This window comes from Corvus brachyrhynchos, unplaced genomic scaffold, assembly GCF_000691975.1.
Source record: "Corvus brachyrhynchos isolate BGI_N302 unplaced genomic scaffold, ASM69197v1 scaffold146, whole genome shotgun sequence".
NCBI classification, from domain to species: domain Eukaryota; kingdom Metazoa; phylum Chordata; class Aves; order Passeriformes; family Corvidae; genus Corvus; species Corvus brachyrhynchos.
In genome coordinates, this window is record NW_008238960.1 from 347,849 (window position 1) to 365,623 (window position 17,775).

At 42.3% G+C, this 17,775-nt stretch overlaps 1 protein-coding gene across 4 annotated transcripts in view; it reads right to left on the reverse strand.

Annotated features, from left to right (window-relative positions):
• The window catches only part of PDE1C (phosphodiesterase 1C), a 375,734-nt gene that overhangs the window by 286,338 nt on the left and 71,621 nt on the right, over positions 1-17,775 (reverse strand). The window lies entirely within an intron of this gene.

Genomic DNA, 17,775 nt, shown 5'->3' on the forward strand with positions numbered 1-17,775 from the left:
GGGGGCGGGCGGAGCCGCTCCAGCTGCCCACGGCAAGGCAGTGGGGGGGGGTTCCACGGCTGGAACAGGTCCATGGCTTCAGGATGGCCGTGGCCCAGCCCGGCCTGGCCTGAGCAGGGCCTGGCCGGGCCTGCTGGCCCCCGCACGGGGCCCGCAGCCACCTGTCCCAGCGCCAGAAACGAGAGAGAGAGCTTGGAGGGGGAGTTTGCCTATTCTTAAATGTGGATAACAGAGGTGATCACAACTTTAAGTGGCTTAGAGAATTGTCCATATTCAAACTGGCCAGCTGATAGGTCCTATCAGTTCCCAGAGGAAACTGTAAGCACCCCTTAGCAAGGACGTCCCTTCCGGGACTATGCTTGCTAACCTATGACACATGGTTTTAAATCTTTATCAAGTCTCAAATTGTGGTTTTTCTGTATGTCAGTTGTGACCAACTGCACAGAAGCTAAAATTATATCTGTGTACATGAATATGTGTGTGTTTTTGAGTAAAAGCATGAGACTGGACGCAAGAATGTTAAGGTTAAAAAGGCAAGCCCCAGAAGTTTAAAAAGAGACACTATAGAAGTACACAAACAGCCCTAAGCAACTCTGATACATGCCAACAATTTGAGAAAACTTGTAGATGTATGACCATACCTATTTCCATACTGCATCATATAGACCATATTGCACACCAAAGTCTTTCATGAGGACTCTTCAGCAATATTAATCTCTTTTCATATTAGACTACTCAGCTTAGCAACTAGAGAAGATGAGGTGCATACTGGTACAAAGCCTGGAAATAAGAGTCTGACATTAACGATTTGGTTTAATTGCCACACATTCATTCAAACACACATGAAACTGATATTAGGAAGGAAAGAAGTTGGAAATGGCATTTCCTTTTCATGCAGCATCCCATTTTAATTATTGCTCCTGCTATCATGAGACATTTCCATCTCCAGCACGAAGCAGTTTTATTCTCCTGTCTTTTGCTCAAATAATTCTTGTGTTGATATTTTTTAGCTAAATATATTACCCATGGACTCTGTAAATATTGCATTTTAATGATAAGTGATAAATATGCACTGGCCCCCCTGAGTAAATAGGCATGATTTGAGGCCTGTTGTGCCAATAAAACAGTGCTTAGATTTGGCCTGTCTGTAATGCATCCACTGTAAAACCAACAAATATTAATAAAACTTGTGAATCTTGGCAGAACCTGGATTCAGCATAAATTCATGCTGCATGAAATCTCAGCCTAGATGTAAATGTTAAACAAATCCCATGCAGTATTTAAATCTTTATTCACAATTAAATTGTCTTAATCTTCCCAAAGGCCAGTGAATTAATTGCATACCCATTCAATGGCTCTGACATGCAGCTGGTTATCAGCTGTCGCTTATTTCAAATTGGTACCTTCTCCAGAGACATTGACATGTAACTATCCAAAGACTCCTAGAAGTCATTTCTTGTCTATATGTTTGGCCAGAAAGATTAAATTCCCTCTTTTCACCAGCTCTGCCTTCATTCTAGCAATTCCATAGTCCTTTATGAAGTGTACTGAAACAGATGCAGCAGAAGAGCCTAAGCAATTCTAACTCACACGATCTGACAAATTGCGACTCATGCTTTTAATCAGAGCCAAGAAAAAACATTTTGCTCCAACAATTCATGTTGTAAGTGTGCTGTAAGGAAAGGGAAGACTTTTTCTGCTGCATGTACAAATAATTATTAGAATGGATGCTATCTGCTGTTCTGATTTATCCTCAGTTTAGTGCAAGTCTATTGCAGAGATATAATAAATGGTAGGACATGCCCCACCTCACCTCAAAATAACCTCCCAGTTTCTGCAGAAACATGAGATAATGGAATTTATTTGTTTATTTGTTCACAAATAATTCAGTGAGTAGCTTAACAAATTTAATGTACTACATTTCAGTTACGTCTTAAACAATAAAATTTGCATGTCTAATTTGCTAATATATATACGAATGCATTTGCACTTGCCAGTATAAAATTGCCATCAAAGCAAGCATTTGTGGTAGGATTGTGCTGGTTACTTCTTCTTCTTGGGTCAAACAAATAGGTGTTTTGTTTGTGTATTAACTCAAAAGGCTCAAAATTGTAACAAGGAGCCCAGCCTTTAAAGCTGTAAAGTCCCCCTGATTTTAATTACATAATTATGTTAACACAAAAGAAGGAAACAAAATTATGTAACTTAATCTTTGGTTTACCCTTTGTTTTTTTTTGTATATTAGTTTTAGTCCTGCTTTTCAGCTAAGATTGATCATTTTAGGACACAGACAGCTCTTGGAGGGACTCCACTCTTCTTATTTGTATTGGAGTGCAATAAAGGAATCCCATTTAAACATTAATTCAAAAGGCCTATTGACTTTCATCTACTGAAGAAGCAGTTGGCCAGGAAAAGTCACAGCTACTTGCTCAAATCACAGCTCCTGCTCTTCTGCTGGATCAATTCCATCAATATTATGACAGAAAATTTTGCTTACAACATGGACTGAAAAGTATGTCTCCATCTTTCTTATAAGCCCCCTTTAAGTACTGAAAGGCCACAATAAGGTCTCTGTAGAGCCTTCTCTTATCCAGGCTGAACAACTCCAGCTCTTTCAGCCTTTCCTCATAAGAGAAGTGCTCCATCCCTCTGATCATTTTTGTGACCCTTCTCTGGGCCTCCTCCAACAGGTCAATGTCTTTCCTGTGCTTGAGAACTCCACGGCTCAACAGAGTACTCCAGGTGAAGTCTCATGGAAGTGGAGCAGCAGGATGGAGCAGGACCAGCTCCCTCGACCTGCTGGCCATCCTTCTTTTGATACAGCCCAGCACACAGTTGGCTTTCTGGGCTACAAATCATTTGACCTACCTTGTGTAGTGGAAGGTGCCCATGCACAGGGTAGGGGGGTTAGAATGTGATCATCTTTCAATCCAAACAATCCTATGATTCTAAGTTTTATTTTAACAGGATGATAGTCTCTAATTATATACTGAAATATCTGAAAGTAATACCCAGGAGCTCAAGGTAAAGCAAATCTGCCTGCATATATCTGTAAACAAGTTTCCAGCTCCCTAAAGTCTATCTGAAGTAAACTACATAGAATTATTTATTGCTCAGGAGCTAGTGCAGTGAGTTAGTTGTTTCATACAAAGACACACAGCCACACTTACCAACAATATTGAAAAGTCATTTTCTGGAAACACTTATTCTTTAAGTACCCTGGAATTATCCTTCGACTGTGAACCTAGGTAAGTGTCCACTGTGTGTGTTTCATTTTCAAATACCATTAGCTGACACAGTTCACAGAAAGATTTCTCCTGATTTCAGGCAACTAAGCACACACTTAGACCTACACACTGCCCAAAAAACTATCTAACCTTTTTACTCTGAATATTCTTGCAGTATCCCGTAGCAACTTAATCTAGAGTCATTTTCAGCATCAGCAGGGCTAGATAAAACTGGTGTAAATACTGATTGAGTTTTAACCTGAACAGTTTGAGCCCAGTGTTGTAAGATGTGGAGTGTCTTCTTAGAAGCATGGAGCATTTATCTTCCAAAAAAGGAAAGACTCCCCACCATGGCAGGAAGACCAGACTCTGGGATTCAACTGGAAGAAGTCACATGACTGCATGTCTAGCAGGATGCCTAGCCTGTACTGCTCTCTTGATGCCAGCTTCTCTTGAGTATTTTCTCCCTAGAAGTACAGTATGGCATCCTTAAGTATTAAATTATTTAACATCACTTTTCCCAGATCCTTAAAAAGGCATAGCAAAAAAAATAATAAAAAGTTCTCATTCTGAAACAAATAAAATAGGTGTATTTTTAAAAAACCACCTATGTCACCATAGTACTAAAATAATAATTGCTGTTTCCTGACTCTTATAATCTCCTCATCTAGGAAGACTTGTGAATCAATGATATGTGCAGCTTGCTGGCAGAGACATCACTATGCCCAAAGTATATGACATAAAATGAGTTAACATAATAAAGCCTTGGGAATCTGTGATGCACCTGCAACACAAATACATGCCCTAAGTAACTGTTAATAAAAATAACCCACCACCAACAAGGAACAACAGAAAAATGATGCATGCAGACTACAAAGGGATTAATAAATTATTAATAAAGGAAACATAAAATGAGCTGTAAGCTCAGCTCAAGAAGCAAGCACTTGGACATATGGATTAGAACTCTTTTAAAACAAATTTTGTTTCTTTAATTGAAGAAGAAATTAGTTCAAAACCATTTCAGGATGTGGTTTCAACCTCCCCCCAGCAAAGCCACCAGTGCAGAAGCATAGCTGGCAATCATCCCTGTGATACATTGAAAGGGAGCTACAAAACCCTAGCTGAGAGGGCCACAAACTCCTTTCCAAGGGACAGTTCTATATAATCCCCTAAAGGTGTGACTTGCTTGCTACCAGTGTGAATCTGTTAAAAATGCTCATTTAAATCAAATTAACTTTAGAGCTTCCAATAATAACAACAGCTACCCATGGTCTATGAAGCAGTTCCTGACATGAGCTTTTTTCTAACTTTTGCAGTACACAACTACAATCTACATGAGCTTCTACATACATTGACAAATGCACTGCTCCTTGCAAAGACTTCTGGCTGAAAAAACTGTCTGTGTCCATGCACAAATATCCATTACTATTCCAGATGAGAACACATTGTCATTAACAATGCTAAATGACAGCAAGGTTTGAGAGTGAAATTCTGCCTTATAGAATTAGTCAATACAATTATTTCCAAGATAGCCTCTGATCCTGATAACAGTGTTCACCACTATTTTTAATCATGCCTATGTATATTAATTCCAAAATTTCAAGTATTTGCAGGATCAGGACTATAGGACTCTCAACTCCATTGTTACACTGACAGGTATTGACATACTACATCAGAGGAAGAAGCAGTTCACTCACGGAGTGTAGTGTGGGGAAAGACCAGAGCAATGAAGGAACACAAATCCCTTTGAGGAACTCAGGCAACTGCAGAACAATATCTATTTGTTCAGAAAAAAACCCCCGAGATAAAATGGAAATTTTCTTTGAAAATAAATTAACAAGTCCCCACTTTGCAAACTTACAGTTTTTCTTTACTGCATTTTATTTTTCTTTAAGAAAGGAAAAGTTACTATTATATTAAATGATCCCACTTGCTCTGGCAGATGGACAAAGACCTGCAAAGAGCAGTAACACCGGCCTCTCGCACTTTTCTATCTAAAAAAGTGCCACTGTGTGTGCTACTGCCAAAAGCCTGGGTATAGCAGGGCATCTCACCATCCCACAAGACCTTATCTTCTTAACCAGTCAGATAACTCAAACAGGACAAGCTGTCTTGTGAGTTATTTTGGTGCCATGGGGTTAACACTGGTCTGGAATCTCCCAGCTGCCGATAAACATCTCGCTGTTGAAGTGAGATCTGGCCCAGTAAGTTGTCTGACTGACAGACACTCACTTTACAAACTACGAAAACCTCACCAAACTTTAACAAAGCAGAAATCTTCTATACATTTTCCTGAAAATGTATGGGAGCTTTTCCCATGAGTAGGGATGCCTGCTTTGCAGTTACTCTCCAGGGGTTAAGTAAAGGAATCTGTGTACATTGTCATCATTTCAGTGGTAAGTTACATTCGATTCCTAATCAATACTATTTCTTTTGCTAGCTTAATTATAGGTACACCTTGATATAGTGCAGTGTTATATGCTATTCTGTAATCTACTAGTAGCTCTTTACTTTTATACTTTGTAGTAAGTAATTCTGATTAAGATCTTCATCTGTTATCTCGTCTGTTTAATAAAAAGTTCATTTTTATAAATAGATCTGATTTGCCATCATTAGAACTTGTGGACAAGAGTGATTCATTAAACTGTTGTCAAAATCTGAGGCTTGTCTAAGCTTCCACTCATCCCATGACACTGGGAAGCGCTCAATAACAGCTATGAAATCTGTGGGTAGGGACTGGACTGGTCAGGTCTTGCTGTAGAGGAAGGGAGCAGTCCCTTCATGGGGACTGCTGCTCATGAATACAGAGCAGGACCAAGATCCCCTATATTGTCCCTGATTCCCCTAGCACAATCTCACGTGAAGGATCGTAGGTTGTAGCAGCAGCTCTTTCCCCTAGCACCTCCTCAGGAGGAGACAGGGAATAGGGTTGGGTGGGAAGGCAAAGCACAAACTGTCTCCAACTTTTTTCCTCCCTAACTCAGATGAGCACAGGTCTTCAAGGTGGAGATGAAGAAGACACAGAACACAGGGTTCAGAACAAATTGGACCACACCAAACAGTACAGAGAATAGGACATAAAGCTAGCATTGACCCTTGGGAGTTTTGGTATCATGTCAAGCCTTAAGTTTAAAGTTCCAACGTTGAGAGTATATTGGTACTTCACCCATCACCAGTGGGGACCTCAAGCAGGAAGATGTAGAAAACACATAGGAAAATTTACACATGATCCTGAAGTGCATAAGATGGAGCAGATTTTTAAAAATGGATGCTACAGTAATGTCCCTGTGAACAACCTGTACATCCCTGAATGTGATCAGCAAGGTCTTGGTATTACAGAGGAAGGAGCGGGAGTGGTCACAGCATGAAATCTTTAAAGGATCTACAGTGCAGAAGGATAGTAAAGGGAAACACTGCATATTTTTTCTCAGATATATATGGATTTCTTTACAGTGGTAATTTCTTTCACACATCACAAGCTATCTTCTAGAACATGTTCACACTGTGTAATATCACTTACAATAAATTAAACTGTTCAGTTCTAGCTTTGCATAGGCAGGACCAAAGCTGCTTCTTTTCACCCCAACATTCCATTGCAGTATATGATCCCCACAGCAGACCTCTGATGACCTCCAAATTAAGTCCCAAGCATGCACCACAGCAAAACCACTCCTACTGTCACCTCACATGCTATATGAGGAACTGAAAACTACTAGTACTCTTGCCTCCCATGCTATTGAGGAACTGAAAGTCATTCCTACCTTCACTCTTCATGAAAATAAAAATTACTCAGGGAGTGATTCTGAGGGACCCCACTACTGAGAAGTCCAGGGCACTGAAGGACCACAGGAAGACTCTGCTGGATCCATGGTGCTGACTATCTTATATTTGCACTATCTCTCCTTCTCCCTCCCTCCTTTCTTCCCTCCCTCTGTTCCCTCTCTCTATTCTCCTCTCTGTCTCTCCTCCCCTCTCTCTCCCCTATACAATTAATTTTGCAAAATAAATTTGGAATTGCTGAACCCACATTTGGTCTCTTTTGTACCTTAATTTGAGCAGAGGACTTTAACATTTATCGAATTGCAACATTTTAATTGGTGTTATGGACAGGATACCATTCTCTGACCCAAAGTGCCATTTAACAAGTGGGACTGAACTTTAAGTGTTCTTCTTCCCACATAGCAGGCATTGTCTTCCTCTGAGGGAGGTTGACTAAACTTTTACTGTTCTTTCTCCTGCCTGGTGGCAACCAATTGTGTCCCTCTGAGGGACACTGAAGGAAAAATGGTTACCCAGGATGACCACTGTAAGGCTAATGTTTTGCTTTTTCTCCTGGAGAAGTTTGATTATTGTCCCTCTGCCCTTGGTTTGGAGTGGACACAAACTAATTGATATAATCAACAGGTGATAGCTTATTGCATTACTAGTATGCGGGCCAAAGGAAAAATGCAAAAAGGGAAAGATAAAATCATTGTCTGTGCTATACTTGGGGCAGCACTTACTGCTGCTATAAAGGAAAAATCACAAAGAACCAGCAAGGAGGCATAGGTTATACATTCTTTGCAGGATTTAGTCAAAGCACTATGAGATCAATTAGAAGAGCATTAGTGCCATTCAGAGAGACTCAGAACAGCTCTAGTGCTCTAGTTGAGAATCTATAAGCAATGAATTCTAAGGCAGTCCATGTTGAGTCTCTTTACCTTCAAAAAGAAATAAAAGAGGCCAAAAAGCTCTTAGAGCAACTGGATATAAAAAAGTTAAGGCCTTAAAACTGAGTATCAGTATGAAGGAGATGATGACGCTTTTCCAACTTTTTCAACTTTGGTCACAAAAGAAGTACCTTTTACAGCTACTGAACTGGCTAAATTGCAGTCCTGGGTAAACCAAAATGGTTTTGTATTTCATATCTATCTGTGCCCAAAATTGTTACAATCTCTTTAAGACCTAGAAGTGCAGCTGGAAACAGAACCATGGGGCTGCAGGTTGCCCAGGCTTTTTAAGGTCAGGACACTCAGGTGGAGCTCTCTCTTGCCTCTTGGCTCTTTCTGTTCCCCTTTTGTTCTTGCACGGGGACAGAGCTGAGGCAGCATGGGTGGAGGCTCCTCTCTAGTCTTCTTTCATGTTTTTTTCCCAAGGGGGAACAGTAGCAAACCAAGAAGCTGCATTTCATAATTCAAAATGGTTTCAGAGTGAATTTTGCAACACCTCTCCACAGCATGAAGCCAGAGCTGGTCAAGGTTGGGCCACTGTTCTTCAGTGCTTGGGAGTCTGTCTTTCATTGGAACTGTGACCCAAGACAGCAGCACCAACACCAGTGGCTTGGAAGTTACAGACCTGACACTGTCTGGAACTGGTGTAGAGCCAGCTGAGCAAGAAGCAGAGAAGGAGAGGGAGGAAGCCTGCCAAGCCGCCACCCTAGAGCCTGTGTCAGGTCTCTGCCGGCATCGACTTTTTTTGGGCAGAAATAGTGTTTCCAGGTTTTGTTTTTCCCAGCTCCCATTGTTCATTTGTGGGGGGAAAGGGAGCTTTGGAAAAACAGAGGATTGTTTGCTGTGTTGTTTCCTTCATTCTCTCTCTGCTACGTGGTCCAGAGAGGGGACTCTCCACCATTTTTTCTGTGTTCCCCAGGACAATTAGTGGAACCTCCACTGCGTTTGTCAGTGGGAGTTGAACCCTTTCCATTTGTCTCTCAGAACACACATCTGTGGAGGGCACCATCCTGGGGGGAGGGTTTGCCTGCCATTTTCCCTTTGTTTCTCAGAATATGCAGTCATCTGTGGAGGGCACTATACTGAGGCAGGGGTTTCTCTGCCTTTTTAGCTTTCCCTTTGTTCCCAGGGACTCTGTGAGATTTAGCAGTTTTGTATCTAGTGATTATTCATGGTTATTTTTTTTGCCTGCTGATGTTTCATTTTTTAATGAACTGTTATTTTTTCACTTATATTTAGTTGTATTAGTTCTGCCTTATTGGTGGAAAGGGATTGGTTAAAACTAAAGGGGAGGTGATGCATTTCCAAGTGTCTACCCCATTAAATCGCCTTAAACCAAGACAAATTTGGGATCCAACTAAAGGGACATGAGAGAGAAAGTGAAAAACTAACAGTTTTGACTGAAACATTTTGTATTGCATACAGAACTCACTGGTCATCATGCTTCCTTCTAATGGGGCTGTGGCACCTAGCCTTGTATACTTCTTTGTATATATGGTACAGTTTGCCCAAGATATGGCTCTTTTTTGGATCAAGGACACAAACCAAGATTGCTTTGTGGACATACTCTGTGATACTGGCTTAGGTACAGATAACATCAGAAACAATGATTATTTGGGATATGTATTCATTGCTGTTTGCCTGTCCCAGTCTTGGCTGCTGCTTCTGAGGGTTTATTAATAATCACATTCAGCCTGCTGAAGGAACAGTTGAGAATCACAGAATCACAGAATTAACTAGGTTGGAAAAGACCTTTGAGATGATCAAGTCCAACCTATGACCTAACACCACCTTATCAACTAGATCATGTCACTAAGTGCCACATCCAGTCTTTTCTTAAATACCTTCAGGGACAGTAACTCCACCACCTCCCTGGGCAGCCCATTCTAATGCCCAATCCCTCTTTCTATGAAGAACTTCTTCCTAATGCCCAAGTTCAACTTCCCCAGGTGCAGCTTAAGGCTGTGTCCTCTTGTCCTGTCGCTGGTTGCCTGGGAGAAGAGACACACCTCCACCTGCCTACTACTTCCTCTGAGAGAGCTGTAGAGATCAAAAAGGTTTCACCTGAGCCTCCTTTTCTCCAGGCTATACAACCCCAGCTCCCTCAGCCACTCCTCATAGGAGTTGTGTTCCATACCCTTCACCAGCCTTGTTGCCCTTCTCTGGACATGCTCCAGCATCTCAACATCCTTCCTAAATTGAGAGGCCCAGAACTGGACACAGTACTCAAGGTGTGGCATCACCAGTGCTGAGTACAGGGGAAGAATCACTTCCCTGGTCCTGCTGGCCACACTATTCCTGATCCAGGCCAGGATGCCATTGACCTTCTTGGCCACGTGGGCACACTGCTGGCTCATGGTCAGTCTGCCATCAGTCAGCATCCCCTTTCTGCCTGGCCACTGTCCAGATCTCTCTGCAGAGCTCTCCTACCCTCCAGCAGACTGACATTCACACCCAACTTGGTGTCATCTGCAAATTTGCTAATGGTAGGCTTGATCCCTTCATCCAGATCATTGATAAAGATCATAAACAGGACTGGGCCCAACACAGATCCATGGGGGACTCCACTAGTGACTGGCCACCCACTGGAGGCAGCACCATTCACCACCACTGTCTGGGCCCAGCCATCCAACCAGTTCTTAACCCAGAAAAATATGCACCTCTCCAAGCCATGGGCTGCCAGCTTTTCCAGGATTATTCTGTGTGAGACGGTGTCAAAGGCTTTGCTGAAGTCCAGGTAGACAACATCCACAGCCTCCCCCTCATCTACCAGGCAGGTCACCTGGTCATAAAAGGAGATCAGGTTGGTCAGGTAGGACCCTCCCCTCCTAAATTCATGCAGGCTGAGTCTGATCTCCAGGCCATCCTGTAGGTCCTGGGTGATTGCACTCAAGATGAACTGTTCCATAACGCTGCTGGGCACCGAGGTCAGGCTGACAGGCCTGTAGTTTCCTAGATCCTCCTTTTGGTCCTTCTTATGGATGAGCATCACACCGGCCAGCTTCCATTCATCTGGGACCTTCCCAGTTAGGCAGGACTGATGACAAATGATGGAGAGCAGCTTTGCGAGCTCTTCTGCCAGCTCCCTCATCACCCCAGGATGGATCCCATCTGGTCCCACAGACTTGTGAGCATGGAAGTGGCTCAGCAGGTCACTAACTGATTCCTCCTGGATTATAGGGGAGCTATTATGTTTCCTGTCCCCATCTACTGGAACAATTTGTCCCAGCCTTTTGCTTTCTTCCCTTCAGGTCTGACATGTGTTCCAGTTTGGCCAAATTTAGAAATATATCCTCTGACAGAAGGCAGGTTACAACCACCCCTCCCCCACCAGGTTTGGGAAAAATTGAATTTTCCTCGAAGGAAAGTGAAAGAGGTAAAAACTATTTCTTTAACAAACACACAGGAATAGGATAATGATGCTAAATAATAAAACCTCTCACAGTGCTGAGAGAAACCTAGGAAAATTTCAGAGTCCTTCTGTAGATCTCTCTCTCCCCCTCCTTGGAGCTGGGACGGGGCGGTGGGCCCACCTCCAGGGCCAAAGCCTCGGTGGAAAGTCCTCCCAATGTATTCTGATGTTGAAACAGTCCAGAAGAGGAAAAAAAAAGGAAAAAAACAAAGTCCCAGGAAAACAAAGTTCAACTCTCTGTCTCTCTCTGGAGAAAGAAAAAGGAGCTGAAAAACTGGCCTAAAGCAAGCAGGGTGCTTTCCTCTCTCTCGCTTCACTGCCGCAGCTGAACACAGAGCTGTCGCTATCTCTGTGTCACTGAAAACATGAACACAAACTGCTTAGAAAGTTCCCTCAGTTTTGTCTCTTCCACCCTCTCAGACTCAGTTTAAAGGCACAGAAAGGCACAAACTTATTTTCTGGGCATGGGGCAGTGATAGGGGATACACATCACAAAGTCACCCCAAGACAACATGTCGCCTTTTGAAAATGTTGGTTTCCCTCTGGGTGTTAGACACTATATTTTTGTTGTTGATTCTGCTATGTCTCCTCCATACAGTCTGAAACACAGGGCTGAGACTTCCAGGGAAGCTTCCCAGAGATCTGTCCCACTGGTGGAAAATCCTAAATCGCGTGCCATGTGGGAGGATATGGGTCAGATTCTGAAGAAATACTCTGCCCCAATAGTTTAGAACTTTCCCTCTGAACAAATTCAGAATCCATATAAGAGCAGAATATCCAAAAGAAAATTGCAGTGGCAGCTCCAAAGAGGGGCAACTGATTGCACTGTGCTGGGCCCTGGCAAAAGCTTACTGCATGCTGGTCATTATTACGCACAGCAGCACCTACAGCCAGAAGAGAAGGAGAACAGATCTACAGACACCATAGTCACTCAAGCTGCAGACAAACCAGAAGGGCAACCTAAGCCCATCACTGTCCAGAGGAGGAAATATAAGAATAAAATGGGGAGGCAGGACCCTCACAGCCAGCAGAGGAATCAAAACCAGAAATAATTATGGAATCTTTATCCTTTCTCCACAATCTAAGGAAAGACCTCAGCAATGAACCAATGAGTCAATATTGAGCTGGTTGATCCAAGTCTGGGACACTACAGGTGATGCTACAGTTTTGGATGGTACTGAAGCAAGGTGCTTGGGATCTGTGTTGCCTGATGTGGCTATCAGCCAGGGGATCATGAGGAGGCCCAAACCTCTCAACCTCTGGACGCGACTCTCAACAAGCCTGAAGGAGAAATACCTTTGCCAAGAAGACCTCCAGCTGCAGCAAGGCCCTTGGAACACCATGGAGCAAGGAATCCAATGCATGCAAGAACTGGCTGTGATGGAGATCCTTTTCTCAAATGACGACCAAACCATCAAGAGTCCAGTCCTGGTAAAATGTACAACACTGATATGGCTCAAACTCGCTCCATACAGGCCAAGCATACTCCCACTTCCTAGAGATGCTGCAATGGAATGACGGAAATGACACAGTGGACATTAATGACAAGAATGTTACAAACATATGAAGATACTGCCCACACCACAAAAGAAGCCCAAATCTCGGCAGTGGAAACAGATTTGACTGAGCATATGCAGAAGTTGGAAGAAAGGATTGAAGAGAGTCAGAAACTCAGGAAGGAGGTTAGAGGACTTTCCTCAAGTTTTGTCAGTACACACCAGAGTCCCTGCTATCAGGAGTTCCCCAGCTAGGGAGAGGGTTGGCAGGTTCCACAAGCCAACCTGAGGTTCCTCCAGCGTGAGCATGGGGAAGACATGAGAAGATAAGATGGAAAACCCACTTTTGTCCTAGCAGCATGGGTCCATAAGCTAAAAGAAGAAACTACTAATGAGGAATTCTGCAAGAATGAATGTAGCTCCAGTTTCTCATGACCAAGCTGCTAGGCTTAACAGAAGAGAGGATGACACATCTGATCCACTTGAAGGGACCAACAGAATGCATGCCAAGTGAGGGTACAATAGCCAGAACTAGATGGGCCCTGCCTCTAGCCAGACAGAGGCCAGGGAAAATCGAGTCTATTGGACTGTGTGGATCAAATGTCCTGGCACATCAGAAGCACAAAAACACAAAGCTTTGGTTGACACTGGTATGCATTGTACTCTGATACCATCAGGACATGTAGGGGCAGAACTTATTTCCATTGCTGGGGTGACAGGGGAGTCTCAGCAGTCTCAAGTAGTGTTACACTACCACTTTAGGGATTAATTTTTCTGTGTAAATAAAAACAACATAAGAGGAATAGAAATCATTAAAACAATAGAGTGAGACAACAACATTTTTATTGTTTCAAAATTCAGTTGCTTTTTCTGTGCAGCACAAGGAAAGATTCCTTCTGCTGATATCTGTTCAACACCTTTAAAGTCTGAAGAGACACAGTGGCCGCCAAAACTCAGGAAGAATCAAGCTAAAGTAAATGCTATCACTATATGTTGAGCATCTTTTTTAAAATTTATACTAAAAATTGCAGTGTTACTATGAAAAAAACCACTCATCTCTGTCATCAGGCCCTTATGGTACAAATTTTGGACAGACATGATAAACATAAATCTAACCCTGGTATGACACAGTGGGAGAATGCTGAGTTTCTATGACTGGTACAGGTAGTTTTCATTGCAGTGCTACATATGTCCAATTTCTGTTCCAGTACAGAAATGTTCCTGGAATTAAATGCCCTCTGCCACTCTCCTGCCACTCTTCAGCTCCCTTAGTTGATTCATAGTTGCTGAAAAATGGTCTTGAGCATGTCAGTGTACTTGACATAGAAGATCTAGATATTTCAAGTGGCAAATAGGAATCTAAATAGCTGTAATACCCAGAAATCAGTGGGTAGTATGAGCTACAGGAATCAGCACAGCTTTTACTGGAATTCCCAGGTCAGCATTAACTTCCGCTTCCCAGGCAGGTGGCTCGTGGAGTCTAATCTTGCCAACAAAAATCTAGGTGGGAGTGTAAATTCACAGTACAAATACCCTGCTTTAGAAATCAGAATGAGGGAGAACAACATGAAAGGTACATCAAACTTGCATTAACCAGTCTTGTTTTAAGAAATAAAACTGACCTCTTAAAAACAACCTGCTGGAGTCCTGACGCCAGGGAGTCCACGTGAGGTGCAGCATGGGAGGAATTGTGTCCATTTACATCCACATTTTGTTTCCAGCGGTTGGACTAATATGCTGTTTTAGTGCCACATGTCAACATAACTCCAAACCATCCTGCTATCAGTATCAAAGTCATCCCAATGTGTGCACAGCGACCATGGTGGATGGTAAGAGCTCCCAATACCTCCAATACCCCAGATGTCCTTGATTACATTGTTCTTTAACTTTATTTCCATTCCAGTTCAGTGCTCTATATTAATCAAAAGTGACAGATGGAAGCTGTAATACATTCACAGCTCCAGATCATTAAATATGATGACCTATATTTCCTGCAGTAATCAGATATTGCTGCAAGTTACCTCTGCCTCATCTAAACCAAGGCTGGCAAAAGAACCTCTATGATCATGAAGGACATTTTGCTTGTTTCTTTGCAAGTTTCAGTTCATATAATGAGTATTTATATTTCATACTTCTGCTGTGTCGAATTGTTAAAATTTGAGGAAAATATGAGCAGCATATATCCTCTAACGGTAATAATATTTAGAAGGGGAAAAGTGTGGGTGCGTGATACCTGTATTTTTTAAGAGTATATGGAGCACTCTGCATCTACTAGGAAATCCACCTGGTTGATCAAGGGAAGCCAGTTGATGTAATCTTTTTCGATTTCAGTTAGGCTTTTTATACTGTCTCTCACAGGATGCTTCTGGACAAAATGTTCAGCACACAGCTGGATAAACATGTCATATTTAAGCAACTGGCTTATGGGTCAGGCACAAAGCATGAATGAGGCTACATTAGGCTGGTGACCAGTCATAGCGGAGTTCCACAGGGCTCTATCTTAGGCCCAGTTCTTTTAAACATCTTCATAAATTACTTGGATGCAGGACTGGAAGGGATACTGAGTTTGACGATGATAGTGAATTGGGAGGAGCTGTTTACTCCCTCAAAGGCAGAAAGGCCCTGCAGAGAAACCTAGACAAATCAGAGGGCTGAGCAATCATCAACTGTATGAAGTTTTAAAAAGACAAGTGCCAGATTCTGCACCTGGGATAGGGCAACACTGGATTGGAGGGATGGAGAACAGCACTGCTGAAAAGGGTCCTGGCCGACATTAAGTTTAATATGAGTCAGCAGTGTCCTGGCAGCCAGGAGGGCCAATCGTGTCCTAGGGTCTATCAGACTACATCACCACTAGCCAGTTGAGGTGAAGTGCAATGGTAAGCACTGATCTCTTCTCTCTGGTTACAAGTGACAAGACCCATGAGAATGGCACGAAGCTGTGTCAGGAGATTTAGGTAATACAGTAGGAAAAGGTTCTTCGCCCAGAGGGTGGTTGGGCACTGGAACAAGCTCCCCTGGGAAGCAGTCACAGCACCAAGCCTGTCAGAGTTCAAGAAGCTTTTAGACAACGCTCTCAGGCATGTGGGGGGATTTTTGGGCTGTCCTGTCCAGGGCAGGAATTGGATTTTGATTGTGGGTCCCTTCCAACTCAGAACATTCTATGACTGTATGATACTGTCAGGAAGAAGTACACAAAGACTTAGAGGAAGAAGATGACTTTCAAGAAGAAAGCATTATTAGCTGATGGTCTTGACATATCAGTGATTTTTTTTTATTTCCACAGAAGACCAAGATGACTTGTCTAAAGTAATAAAGATCTTCTTAGCTGAAAAACAAAGTGGAGGAATTTGTAATTGAAATGAATGTGAAGACTGCAAAACAAGGAAGAAAAAGGTGCAATTACCTCTGTTCTCTCCTTGCTGTTCAACCTTGCTGCTGTGGGGAATGGGGTGAGCGTTTTGTTCAACGTGAAAGACCTCTTTTCCATTTGTACTTCCTCACTCCATGGAGGGATTTGAAGAAAGCCTAGCATCTTGAAAGAGAGCTCATGCCTGCCTTGAAAGTATTTTTTCCTCACTCTCTCCTATTGCAGTTATTCTGCTTTGTGAGAAATACTTGAATAATCCTTGGAGCAAGGCCCTAAAGCCAGGTCACTCTGTCCCAGGCATGTGCTCTGACCACCAGTATAAGGACTCATTCTCCTTTGTCTTACTGCAGACTGTTACTTCTGGCTGGCAGGCCAATTTGGCAAATCTGAACACATAGAAGGAAATTAGGGGGGTGAGAGGATAGAGCTGGGTGAGGAGACACAGAGAAATTTGATACTGACATTTATGAAGTGCTTGCTTCCTTTTTGCTTTTCCTCATACATATTTGCCCAAACAATTTTATGAGACTCAAAACCAAAGTTGCCATTAGCTTAAGACTGACAAAGTCTGCATCTAAGGGCAGGTTGTTCACCCCAAAAAACCTGTTCACTATTCATCCTGAACTTTAATCCCAGTTCTGACATGAAGTCCCCATATGGCCTTTTTGATTCATATAGGCATCTTTAAGAAAACAAGCACAGATGGACAGTTTCACAAGAGGTAGTAAAATAACGCCGCATTTATTTCAAAGTATATTTTATCATTTTTCTTCAGTTTCCTTATCTGTCACGTAAGCCAAACTGTACTTCCCAGTAATATAAAGCAAAGCACAGATTGGTCTCACCACTTTACCAATAAGTTTATAACTGATACCTTGGTAAGGTTCCATTTCTCTCTTTATCAAAAATGTCGCTTTCCCACAAATGTATTGCACCAGTAGTCATCTTGGATTTGACACACCACTTGAAGCAATCATTTTCCTCATAAATTTTGAGATGCTTTCATTTCTATGTCATTTGATAGCTATATAATAAATGATTCGTCAGCCTTCTGTGTCTTCTAATCTGTTACACAATAAGAAGATGTAAGTGTATTCTGTAACACCAGGAAGATATTATACTGTGTATAATTTAACAGCTATTATATATCAAAAATTAACATTTGGGGGAAAAAAAAAACCTCTTGAGTACTGACTTCAAGCAGCAACAAAAAGGCCCACAGGAAAAAGCCAGCACAGTACACAAGAATTTTCAGATTGTAGGTCCCTCCTTCTTCCATTCCTAGAAGCAATAGGTGGAAATAAAATTTAGAGATGACTTACAAGATGACCTAAGATTTTTTCTGCAACAGCATGTTAAATCAGAGTACCCTGGTGTTTACATACTGTGTGAAAGGCAGACCGAACAAAAGCTTGAAATTGAAATATTCACCTCAACATCCTTCCTACCAGTATCTTGAGTATGCGCCTTTTTCTCTCTCTCTTCCCTCCACAATTCCCATCACTGCATATCCCTCCTTGCAAGACTTGTATTACTTTTTGAAGTGAGAGGTGATATTTTC